The sequence below is a fragment of the Ailuropoda melanoleuca genome, chromosome 15 (assembly GCF_002007445.2).
Source record: "Ailuropoda melanoleuca isolate Jingjing chromosome 15, ASM200744v2, whole genome shotgun sequence".
In the NCBI taxonomy this organism is placed as follows: domain Eukaryota; kingdom Metazoa; phylum Chordata; class Mammalia; order Carnivora; family Ursidae; genus Ailuropoda; species Ailuropoda melanoleuca.
This window is the reverse complement of record NC_048232.1, coordinates 68,114,615-68,126,719: the sequence shown is the minus strand read 5'-3', so window position 1 is coordinate 68,126,719 and position 12,105 is coordinate 68,114,615. Positions and strand designations below refer to the sequence as shown.

General features: G+C 41.1%; 1 pseudogene; it reads right to left on the bottom strand.

The window, feature by feature from the left end:
* Positions 1-3,855: 3,855 nt before the first annotated feature.
* The window catches only part of LOC109489788, a 48,088-nt pseudogene continuing 39,838 nt past the window's right edge, over positions 3,856-12,105 (bottom strand).

The window sequence follows — 12,105 nt, the reverse complement described above, 5'->3', positions numbered from 1 at the left end:
CTGGATGTCTTCTTTGTAGAAATGTCTGTTCATGTCTTCTGCCTGTTTCTTGATTGGATTATTTGTTCTTTGGGGGGTGGGTTTGGTAAATTCTTTATAGATTTTGGATACTAGTCCTTTTTTTTTTTTTTTAAAGTTTTTTTTTTTTAATTTTTTTGCCAGAGATAGAGACAGCCAGCGNAGATAGAGACAGCCAGCGAGAGAGGGAACACAAGCAGGGGGTGTGGGAGAGGAAGAAGCAGGCTCACGGTGGAGGAGCCTGACGTGGGGCTCGATCCCAGACCGCCGGGATCACGCCCTGAGCCGAAGGCAGATGCTTAACCGCTGTGCCACCCAGGCGCCACGGATACTAGTCCTTCATCTGACATGTCATTTGCAAATATCTTCTCCCATTCTGTGGGTTGTCTCCCATTCTGTTTGGTTTTGTTGACTGTTTCCTTTGCTGTGCAAAAGCTTTTTATCTTGATGAAGTCCCAATAGTTCATTTTTACCTTTGTTTCCCTTGCCTTTGGAGATGTATCTAGCAAGAAGTTGCTGCGGCCAAGGTTGAAGAGGTTGCTGCCTGTGTTCTCTTTAAGGATTTTGATGGATTCCTGTCTCACATTGAGGTCTTTCATCAATTTTGAGTCTATTTTTGTGTACGGTGTAAGGAAATGGTCCAGTTTCATTCTTCTGCATGTGGCTGTCCAATTTTCCCAACACCATTTGTTGAAGAGACTGTCTTTCATCCTTTGGATAGTCTTTCCTGCTTTGTTGAAGATTAGTTGACCATAGAGTGGAGGGTCTGTTTCTGGGTTCTCTATTCTGTTCCATTGATCTATGTGTCTGTTTTTGTGCCAGTACCATGATGTCTTGATGATTATGGCTTTGTAATAGAGCTTAATACTTAGGCTACTTTAAAATCTAATTCAAAACATTTAGTGTTCTCATAAAGAAACCTCAGCTCTACTAACTACTTCCTTTCAATATTAAGTATATAAGGATAGTTGCAAAGATATTTTTGGTTAACTCTGCTGAGTCTCTCAAGGACGATACCTCTCCTGATTTGTTGAATGTATTTTGTTAGGATTAAGATGATTCAGTTTTTTTTTTATTTTTTTTATTTATTATTTTTTTATAGAGTATGTTTCTTCCTTTTTTTTAAGAGTCTATCTATTTATTTGACAGATAGAGACAGCCAGCGAGAGAGGGAACACAAGCAGGGGGAGTGGGAGAGGAAGAAGCAGGCTCACAGCAGAGGAGCCTGACGTGGGGCTCGATCCCACAACGCCGGGACCACGCCCTGAGCCGAAGGCAGACGCTCAACCGCTGTGCCACCCAGGCGCCCCAAGATGATTCAGTTTTAGATGGCACAATTTCCTTGAGAAATTCTAAGCTATTTTTAGACCATGGATCACAAAACAAACTGCAGTTTAGTACTTTTGATTTGATTTGAAAGGAATGCCTTTTAAAGTAGCTTTATATATTATTGGACCCATTAACTTCTTACTGTGTATCTTGTTCTTTGGACTTCGTTCAGAATGCCAGCTTTCCTCTAAAAAGTGATGAATGGTCAAAGTAAAGTATTGATGTTTCAAGAAAAATATCTCTATTTGTCACAGATTGTCTCTCTCGTTGTGTTTAGAAGTAAAATATAGACAGGCTACTTGAGGTTGATAGTTTCCAAAAGCAAGATGAAATAAATTGGCAGATAATAAAAAAAATGAAGAGCCTCACTGGACAAAGGAAGCTCCAAATGGGCTGGTCTGGAACATGGCAATCTGAGGACAGATTAATAGATGGCATCTTTTTGCATGGAGCATTTACAGTGTAAACTAAGGATTACTTATGATTGTTTTGAATTGCCGGTGCTGCAGAATATGGCAGAAGGAAAGAGGAAGGAAAAAAAGGAAGGTTCTTTATTATGAGTACTAGCTAATTGATTAAGAAAGAATTTAACTATACATTGTTATAGCAACATCAATAAAAAAATAAAAGAAAAAAACCCCAATGCTCTCATATTCCTGCTACCTGAAAATCAGTCTGTTCTCATTTTTCATTTTTTAGAATTCTTTTGTTCCATATATTAGGCAGAACATTGTTTGTTCACCATTTCCAAAACCATAAGGCACATAGCCCAGGTTTGTTTTGCTTTGTTTTGTTTTGATATCTATATGGGAATCTATATGCAAGTTTAGAAAATACTTTTGGATTATTTTCTTAGAATAAATCCGTGGAAATAGGATTTCTGAATCAATGGACATAACATTTTAATAGCTTTTACTATGTTCACTCTTCTTTCAGAAAGTGTTGTCATACCTATTAATCCTATACCTCACCATTCCTGAGTATTCTAATTTGAAATCAAATTAGATTTCAAATGGTGTCTTGTTATTATTTTAATTATTTCTTTGACTGTTAGAGTGATTGAGCGTTTCCTCATATTTGCGTTTACTAATTATAATTTCTATTTTTTAACGCAAAGGGTTTGGTTATTTCATGTATTCATTTGTCCAGGGAGCCTGAATAATGTTCTTACTAATTTTTACAAGCTCATTTTATTTTTATTTTATTCTATTTTTTTTTAAGATTTTATTTATTTATTCAACAGAGATAGAGACAGCCAGCAAGAGACGGAACACAAGCACGGGGAGTGGGATAGGAAGAAGCAGGCTCCCAGCGCAGGAGCCTGATGTGGGGCTCGATCCCATAACGCCGGGATCATGCCCTGAGCCGAAGGCAGACGCTTAACCGCTGTGCCACCCGGGCGCCCCTACAAGCTCATTTTAATGTAGGTAATAACCCTTTCCTTGTTTAATTACTATAAATATTATTTAGTCCACTGGAAAGTATTTCTTTCCAGTATAGTTTTTGTTTAGCACAAGTTTTGAATTTTTTTAATGATGTGACGATGGATCATTTTATTTGTAGTTTCTTTTATTGCTTCAGAACTTAAAACGTTATTACTCCGGAGATTTGAGCTGAGCTCACTGTCAAACCCTCTGAGGCCCTAGTGTTCCAGCATGCTGAGAACTTAATGGGGGCAGAAGTTGAGTAAGGTGATCAGGACAGATAGAGTTAAGGTTATATGATAGTTGTATTATTAAATGGTGAGTGTGTGTGTGTGTGTGTGTGTGTGTGTGTGATAGAGAAAGAGAAAGAGAGAGAGAGGGAGAGAAACATTTTCCCACAGCGGAAATATACTGTCCTTCCTGAGAGGTGTTAATACCTTCAGTTTGGCTGGTCCCCGTGAGACCCAACTGTGTAGTAAGAATGGAGTAGGGAATGTGGCACTTTCTGGGAAATTTAGCTTCAAGGAGTTAGCCAAAAAGTGAGTCATATTCTGAATAGTTCTTTTGTTTTGTTTTCGTTGTTTGAGATGAATTAGTTTTAAACAGAAGTCTAACTAAAACATAGCTCCAAGAAAGAGTGAAATCTCATAATGGTGCAACTGTTGCTAAATAATTTCCTGCTTGGCCCCAAATTGACCAATTTCAGAAGGATTGGGGAGGTCTCACCTTACAACATGTTCTAACAAAGAGGGAGGGGTTAAAAAAATCATACCACCTCATTGCCACATGCCTGGAATACTTACAACAGCCAAAGATTTTCTGGAATATCCTTACTTTAGATATTCTATTTTGTTCATCTGTGTGCATTCCTGCTTGTCAGATCACAGGTCCCACCTTCTGTTCAAAAAGTAGTCACCAGAGAAATTTGGCCACAGATTCCTAGCTGGTGTTCTCAACCTCATTCTTCTCTTCTACTCCAATTTGCTTATCTTTGTTTAAAATAAAAAGAACAACTTTATGTGCCAGTGCTTAGTTTCAGAAACTCTGATGGTTCTCTGAATGTACTGGCTGTGCTGGGCAAGGAGGAAGCCACTTGATTCTTTCTCACCACTACCTTCAAATAAAACCTTCAGCTAAACTCCATTGCAAGCTCCTGGATGGTGTCTAAGGTTTTTGTTTTTCTGGATGCTGGAGATTAGAACAGTTTGAGTTATTAACAGTCCCAGCCCAGTCTAATTCAAGACTTTAGTCACGTATCTGATTTTTTTTTTTTAATCAGAGCACTTGTTAGCATTTAATGAACCTCACTCACGTAACTTCAAGCTACGAGGATACAGCCCCCCCCATCCCCCTTAATGTTCTCCTTAGCTCTTCAACTGAAGAATTTGGCCTTCATGGTGACTGGCTGGTTTGGAAACTTTCCCTTCCCCAAAACTTTGTAGCAGCCCTATCACATCACATAAATGATAGGAGTAGCTCCAGTCTTGTGTTTTTTTTTTTTTTTTTTAAAGATTTTATTTATTTATGCGACAGAGATAGAGACAGCCAGCGAGAGAGGGAACACAAGCAGGGGGAGTGGGAGAGGAAGGCAGGCTCATAGCGGAAGAGCCTGATGTGGGGCTCGATCCCATAACGCCGGGATCACTCCCTGAGCCAAAGGCAGACGCTTAACCGCTGTGTCACCCAGGCGCCCCTTTTTTTAAATGGCATCACTTACCCACATCTGCTCACTGACCAAGGTCCACAGTTTATCAAGGGTGACAGCTGGGCAGAAGCTCTGGTTCCTCTGTGAGTGGTAAAGCCTCATACCAACCTTTCCAAAGTAACCTGGGTGATTTTTCTCGAAGTTGATCCTGTGGTGATGCACGTCACCAGCATTACCCCAGGCTCCTGAGTGCTTCCGGTGCTAGCCGATGGGGCCGTGGCCCTGGCACATGTGGCCCCGGCTCACGTGGCCCCGAAGTTCCTGGGTCTTCCTCGGTTTGGATGGTATGTCTGTAGCCTAAATGAAAGAGGAGTCACATATCTGATTGAAAGCTTCTTGTCCATGTTCTCCAAGATACTTGAAATGGGCAAGGCCGGAGGCAAGGTCCATTTTTTCTTTCTTAGTCTCTCCATGTCTTGCCCCTATTTGCTAGATGCTCCAGGGTTAAGCAGGGGGAAGAGGGGTATTTTTTTAACCCTAGTCTGTGAAAACCCTCTGCATAGCAAGCCTATTCGAACACTGACCATTTTTCAAATAGGGGGCTTTTGTGAGTTCTTTGGGGACTCTGTGTTGGAGGCCTCTGACCCTGCAACATTTCCTAACGAGGGTGAGGCACTGCCTTGCTGCCCTCTTTTGATATGCCCTCAACCCGACTCCAGCAGTTCACACCCTGCCACCTCTTTCTGCTGGGACAGCCTGGACCTTGGCAGGCAGTGTTCTCGGGTGGGGTCCTTTCAAGAAATCTCTGACCTGGCTATTCTTTTTTTTTTTTTTTTAGATTTTATTTATTTATTTGAGAGAGAGAGAGTGAGAGAGAGAGAGAGAGATAGATAGCGAGCCGGGGAAGGAGAAGAGGGAGAGGGTGAGGCAAACTCCCTGCTGAGCAGGGAGCCCCACATGGGGCACATTCCCGGACTCCAGGGTCAGGACCTGAGCCAAAGGCAGTTGCTTAACCAACTGAGCCACCCAGCTGCCCCGCGACCTGGCTATTCCTTATAGCATCCATGTGGCCCACAGAGGCCTGGTGCTTCTCTAAACTCTGGAAATGCAGTGCTCTCTCTTTGCTATCTATCATACGCTGCTCCAGCCAGCCTCTTCCCTTTGGACTTTTCTAGGTGAGAGTCAGGCACCGTTCTCTGTGCTCCCCAAACTCCAGAGAACACAGGCTAAATCCTCTGAGATAGGCAGAACAATGCCCCCTTTGCCCCTGCCGATGTGCATGCCTTAATCCCTGGAAACTGTGAATCTATTACTTATTTTTTCCATACCAGCATTATTTTTATTTTTTTTACTTTTTTTTTTAAAGTACTCTCTACACCCAACGGGGGGCTCAAACTCACAACCCCAAGATCAAGAGTTGCATGCTCCACCAACCAAGCCAGCCAAGTGGCCTTATTTTTAATTTGTTTTCACTGAAATATAGTTGACATACAATATTACATTAGTTTCAGTTATATAATATAGTGATTCAACAATTATATACATTTACTAAATGCTCACTATAATAATTGTTGTTACCATCTGTCACTAGTTATTAAATATTATTTTTAGTTGAATATTTTGTTATATATATTTATTTAATTTTAATTCCAGTATAGCTAGCATACAGTGTTATATTAGTTTCAGGTGTACAATATAGTCATTCAACAATTCTATATATTACTCAGTGTTCATCATGATAAGTGTATTCTTAATCCCCATCACCTGTTTTACCCATCCCCCCTCCCACTTTCCCTCTAGTAACTACCAGTTTGTTCTCTATAGTTAAGAGTCTGTTTTTTGGTTTATCTCTTTTTTCTCTTTGTTTTGTTTCTTAAATTCCACATATGAGTGAAATCATATGGTATTTATCTTTTTCTGACTGATTATTTCACTTAGCATTATACTTTCAGGATCCATCCATTTTGTTGCAAATGGCAAGATTTCAGTCATTTTTATGGATGAGTAATATTGTAATATTTCATTTTTTATATATATATATATATTTATCCATTCATCTATCGATGGACACTTGGGTCACTTCTATATCTTAGTTATTATAAATACTGCAATAAACATAGGGGTGCATGTATCTTTTGTAATTAGTGTTTTTGCATTTTTTGGGTAAACTTCCAAACTGTTTTCCACAGTGGCTGCACCAGTTTGCATTCCCACCAACAGTGCATGAGGGTTTCCCTTTCTCCACATCCTTGCCAACACCTGTTGTTTCTTGAATTTTTGATTTTAGCCATTCTGGCAGGTGTGACATGATATCTCATTGTGGTTTTGATTTACATTTCTACGATAATGGGTGATATTGAGCATCTTTTCATGTGTCTGTTGGCTATCTTTGTGTCTCCTTTGGAGAGATGTCTGTTTATGTCTTCTGCCCATTTTTTTTTTTTAAGATTTTATTTATTTATTTGACAGAGATAGAGACAGCCAGCGAGAGAGGGAACACAAGCAGGGGGAGTGGGAGAGGAAGAAGCAGGCTCATAGTGGAGGAGCCTGATGTGGGGCTCGATCCCATAACGCCGGGATCACGCCCTGAGCCGAAGGCAAATGCTTAACCGCTGTGCCACCCAGGCGCCCCATCTGCCCATTTTTAATTGTTGTTGTTGTTGCATTCTGTATTGAGTTGTATAAGTTCTTTATATATTTTGGATACTAACCCTTTATCAGATATGTCATTTGCAAATACCTTCTCCCATTCAGTAGTTTGTCTTTTAATTTTGTTGATTTCTTTGCTGTACAGAAGACTTAGTTTGATGTAGTCCCCATAGTTTTTTATTTTTGCTTTTGTTTCCCTTGCTTCAGGAGACATATCTAGAAAAATGTTGCAATGGCTGATGTCAGAGAAATTACTGCTTGTGCTCTCTTCTAGGATTTTTATGGCTTCAGGTCTCACATTTAGGTCCTTAATCCATTTTGAGTTTATTTTTGTGTATGGTGTAAGAAAGTGGTTCAGTTTTATTGTTTTGCATGTAGGTGTCCAGTTTCCCAACACCATTTGTTGAAGAGACTTTTTCCCATTGCATATTCTTGCCTCCTTTGCTGAAGAGTAATTGACCATATAATTGTGCATTTATTTCTGTGCTCTCTGTTCTCTTCTATTGATCTATGTGTCAGTTTTTGTGTCAGTATCATACTGTTTTGATTACTGCAGCTTTGTAGTATATTTTGAAATCTGGGATTGCCATACCTCCAGTTTTGTTCTTTTTTTTCAAGATTGCTTTGGCTATTTGGGGTCTTTTGTGGTTCCATACAAATTTTAGGATTATTTGTTCTAGTTCTGTGAAAAATGCTATTGGTATTTTGATAGGGATTACATTATCTGTACATTGCTTTGGGTAGTGTGACACTTTAACAATATTTGTTGTCCCAATATCCTTCCATTTGTTTGTGTTACCTTAAATTTTTTTCATCAATATTTTATAGTTTTCAGAGTATAGGTCTTTTACCTCCTTGGTTAAGTTTATTCCTAGGTATTTTATTATCTTTGGTGCAGTTATAAGTGGGATTGCTTTTTAAATTTCTCTTTCTGCTTTGTTGTTAGTGTATAGAAATGCAACGGATTTCTGTATATTGATTTTGTATCCCGTGACCTTACGGAATTATTTCATTAGTTTTAGTAGTTTTTTGGTGGAGCTCTTTAGGGTTTTCCATATATAGTGTCATGTCATTTGCAAACAGTCACAGTTTTTCTTCTTACCAATTTAGATGCCTTTTTTTTCTTTCTCTTGTCTAATTGCTGTTACTAGGACTTCCAGTTGAATGTGTTACTTTGCAGATGTGATTAAGGTTATGGACCTTGAGATGGAGGGATTATCCTTTATAATCCAGGTAGGCCCAATCTAATCATCCAGCCATATGAGTCCTTGCAAGTGGAGAACTTAACCCGACTATCGACTATCGTCAGGGAGAGAGACGTGACTACAGAGGAAGGGTCAGAGACATGTGACACTAGAGGGGTGCTCTCCACCATTGCGGGCTTGAAAATGGAGGAAGAGTGCTATAAGCCTAGGAATATGGTGACCTCTAGAAGCTGGGAATTGTCCTTAGGTATAGCCAGCAAGAAAATGAGGACCCGAGTTCTACAACTACAAGGGACTGAATTTTGCCAATAACCTAAGTGAGCAGGAAATGGATTATTCCCTAGAACCTGCAAAAAATGAGCTTGCTGATAACTTGGTTTAAGTCAGTGAGACCCTCCCCAGACTTCTGCCCTACAGACTGTAAGATAATAAATTGGTGGTGTTTTAAGCCACAAATTTGCAGTAATTTGTTATGGCAACAACAGAAAATGAATATACTCTCCCCCAGATTTTCTCCCCAAGTCTTACTGGTTTCTGCCTCTTGGTAAACATGGGGTAGGAAACATTCTTTACCACTGCATTTCTGAAAGCTTCTCCCACATGGTTTGGGAAGACGATGGTGTACTTTTCTATACCAACAGACTGAAAATGTTGTTGGCGTTCTTTCTTATTTTTTTTTTACAGGTTTTATTTATTTATTTGATAGAGAGAGAGAGCACACAAGCAGGGGGAGCAGCAGGCAGAGGGAAAGGGAGAAGCAGGCTCCCCGCTGAGTAGGGAGCCTGCCGTGGGGCTCAATCCCAGAACTCTGGGATCATGACCAGAGCCGAAGGCAGATGCTTAACCAACTGGGCCACGTAGGCGCCCCTGGCATTCTTTCTTATGCATAGGCTGGAAGTGGATGTCTTGGTGTATCCACACTTTATTTAAGCACACTTGCTCCCTTAGTCACAGTGTAGAGGCAGGAAAAGTCCCATGTAAATTGTTGGACAATAACAATCATATGTCTTTGTTCCTTGTTCTGTGTTTCAGTGCAAGTGCATATAGACCGTTTGTAAACATTTCCATTACTCTCTAGCTACCTGAATTCCTCTGCCAGACTAGGTCTCCTTGATGGAAATCCTGTTACTGATTCTCTTCTGCATTTTGATGAACATATCTTTCACATCGGACTCTGTACACTTTTGCTCCTACTATCTGTCTGAAATTAATTTCTGCAACCAAGCCAGTGTCCCCCACTCTCTCATTCTATTTTATGCAGGTTGCCAGCAGGACATCATGTCTGTGCTGTGCCTTTGTGAGCGTAGATAGAACCTTAGGTTTGGAAGGGTTGAAGGGACTAGAAAGTTCAGCTCTTTCGCTGCTTCTTCCTTTCACTCCTCGATCTTGAATCATCTTCACTGTCTTCCAAGATATGTATGTGTGAGATCCGTGGGGGAATCTCACTACTTCTGTTGGCAGCTTGTTCCAATATGGAGATTTTTTTTTTTTAGCTCCTTGAGGGCGGGAACCAGATCTTATGCATTGTGACAACACCAGCCCCTACTCAAGCCTGGAGCATAGCAGAAACTCAGTGAATGAATAAGTGAATGAATTCGTGAATGAATGAATATTATTGGTCCCCAAACTGGCTTCCTTACGGCTCCCACAAAGTAGTCCTCGGAATGATTCTGAGTGATTTAATCCCTTCTCTACAGAATGGCCTTTAACAATATAAAGCTATCCTGTCCTAATTATATCTTTCCTTCTCATCTGATATATTTTCAACTTCCCAAAGGATAATCCTACACATCAAATTACAACTCTTTCTGCTACAGTTGTAAAATAGCCTCCTAAGAAATGTTCAGTTTTCTGGAATACATTTAGCATGAGGGTGGGGCGGAAGTGATTGTGTAACTATTGCAAAAGTCTGTGGTTTGAATCTTTCCAAAAGTTTTATCTCAGCAGCCAGACGCGGGCCTCTGCCAAAAATCACAGCTTCTCTGTTTCCCATTGTGTAGTCTGCAGATAGTTCTGATAAAGGACTGAGGGGTTTATATGGAAAGCCTCATGGTGTGTTGTAAGTGTAATAGGGTATCGAATGGGGCTTTTCATGGTGTCTTGAAATTTCATCTGAAGCCCCACAGCTGAGAATGAAAGGTGATAAGTGTCTTCAGGTTTCCAAATGGGGTGCTAACACTAGACATAGCCACGCAGAAATTCTGAAAAGACAGCAAAACTGGTACCAACCTCAATAGAGACCTCCAGCAGATACAGGAGAAAGTGATTATTGCCTCCATCACACACCTCCAGCAGCTGCAGGAGAATGGGAATTAAAGAGGGTCCCTGAGGTAGTGGACAGTGCTGTGGCATTTCCCTTTCTCTTCTAATGAGGGGGACCTCAAGAGAATTGGAGGCTCTGGCAGTGCCCTGTCATTGGAATAGAGCAGGGTGAGAGAATTCATAGAGAAATGGGTATGTGTCTTCTGGACAGTTTAGGGACATACATTAATGGAACCTGATGCTTGCTTCCTGCCTGATGACTATGGAATGTGGGAGGCTGGTCAGACCAACCAGTGAACTCTAAGTGAGTGAGGAGGGCAATGGTGAGAGCTGTCTGCACTACCAGAATTTGTAATAGTGGGCATATATGTTTTCCAGGAGCTGCAATGGAAGATAGCTGGCTTTCAACCAGGAGGGCTGCCTGTGGGGTAAAGGGACCCCAGCAATAACCTGCTATATGGTGTATTTCTGGGCAGGAACTGAGAAGTGTGTAAGAAACTTCTGAGAGAAATGGGATTTGCTTCTAGGGGGCTTTTCAACCAGGTGGTTTCTGCAGTGAGCTTTTGAAAGCCCACAAATGCATCCCATTGGAGAGAGCCCGCATAGGGGCTCCTCCTACCTCAAGGCCACAATCTACCATATTTTAGCGGATCTACCACAAAAGATACATTTGCTTCTTTTCCCCTAACCACCCCCCTGTTGCCGCCTTGACCCTGGTGAAGCCAGAAGCAGCCCACTGAAGGGAAGGAGAATGAAGGAGATGAAGGAAGAACAGACGGTACCTCCTTTCCATGCTGTAGGGCTTGGCCACCATGCTGTAGGTCGGGGTAGGGCTGGCAGGGGGTGTGTGGTGGTGGGAGACTCTGAACTGAGTATGTGATTGAAGCTTTAAATACAACTTTCCAATGAATTTTAAAGATTTTATTTATTTATTTGACAGAGAGAGAGAGGGAGAGCACAAGCAGGGGGGAGCGGCAGGCAGAGGGAGAAGTAAGCTCTCTGCTGAGCAGGGAGCCTGATGCAGGGCTCGATCCCAAGATCCCGGGATCATGACCTGAGCCAAAGGCAGACGCTTAACTAACTGAGCCACCCAGGTGCCCCTTTAATGAGTTTTAATTGTTGAAAGTGACTTTAAAATCTCTGAGTATGAAATATGCCTTGGATGTTGTGCGGGGTCGGGGAGAAGGGTGATTAGAGAAAAATACCACTGTTTTCTGTTTGTACACTACGGAGTTAGCCTGCCCGATAGATTCCAGGGAGGTCAGGCCCAGGGGATAGGTGGGCAACAGACTATGCTCTGGAACTTTGATACTATGGATTTTTCCCCCCTGAAGTTTTTTATATTGCTGTTTAATTTTTTAAATTTAATTTTTAATTTTTTAAAAAGATTTATTTATTTATTTATTTATTTATTTTTTTATTATATTATGTTAGTCACCATACAGTACATCCCCGGATTCTGATGCAAAGTTCGATGCTTCATTAGTTTGCGTATAACACCCAGTGCACCATGCAATACGTGCCCTCCTTACTACCCATCACCAGTCTATCCCATTCCCCCACCCCCCTCCCC